Source organism: Equus caballus, chromosome 2 (assembly GCF_041296265.1).
Source record: "Equus caballus isolate H_3958 breed thoroughbred chromosome 2, TB-T2T, whole genome shotgun sequence".
Taxonomy (NCBI): domain Eukaryota; kingdom Metazoa; phylum Chordata; class Mammalia; order Perissodactyla; family Equidae; genus Equus; species Equus caballus.
In genome coordinates, this window is record NC_091685.1 from 4,225,650 (window position 1) to 4,226,385 (window position 736).

The following is a 736-nucleotide window of genomic DNA, read 5'->3' on the forward strand; positions in this document are numbered from 1 at the left end:
ACCGGCCCCTCTCCGAGCCAGGCGCCCCACGACAGGAGGCCCTCGGGGGTGTGGCTCCTCCTCCCTCCCGGTGCCCGCCTGTGCCGCAGAGCACAGGGGGATGCCACGATCTCGGGGCCACCACTGCTGGTCTCAGTTCATCCCCGCGGGGACTGTGATCCCCTTTGAGAGCCCGCGGGATGAATCTGGAACTGGCTCTGGAGAAGAGAAACAGGCGGCGGCTGGCAGAGGAAGGCTTTCCTTTCAGGGGCTGCTGGGGCCTTAGGGAGGGTTATGGGGGAGAGGTGTGCAGCCCCCTCTCCCCCGGGGCGCCCACCTCGAGCTCCTTCCCTCGGCCCAGCGCTCGGCGAACACGCGCATCCCCTCCCCAGCACGCCTGCGCCCTGGGGGTCTGCAGCCCCCTCTCAGAGACCACGCCCCGCACGGCCGCCCAGCCGGCGAACCAGCCAGGGCGAGGTCGACCGCGAGTTCGGTTCCAGGCGCGCTTGCTCCAAAGCCCCTGCCCCTTCCTCCCGCCCGCTGCCTCCCAGCCAGCCTCCGGGGCTTCCAGCCTGTTCTCCTCTGTAGCCCCGGCACAGCGTCTGGCGCAGAAGAGCGGCTCGATTCATAGTTGCTGTGAAATGGAAGAATGAGTGAAAGAAAATTCAGTGAAAAAAATGAAACAGGGTATAGAAAACAGCAAGCTGGTGACCATATTGAAAGGGACATTTCGCCCAAGTTCCACCTCCTCCAGGAA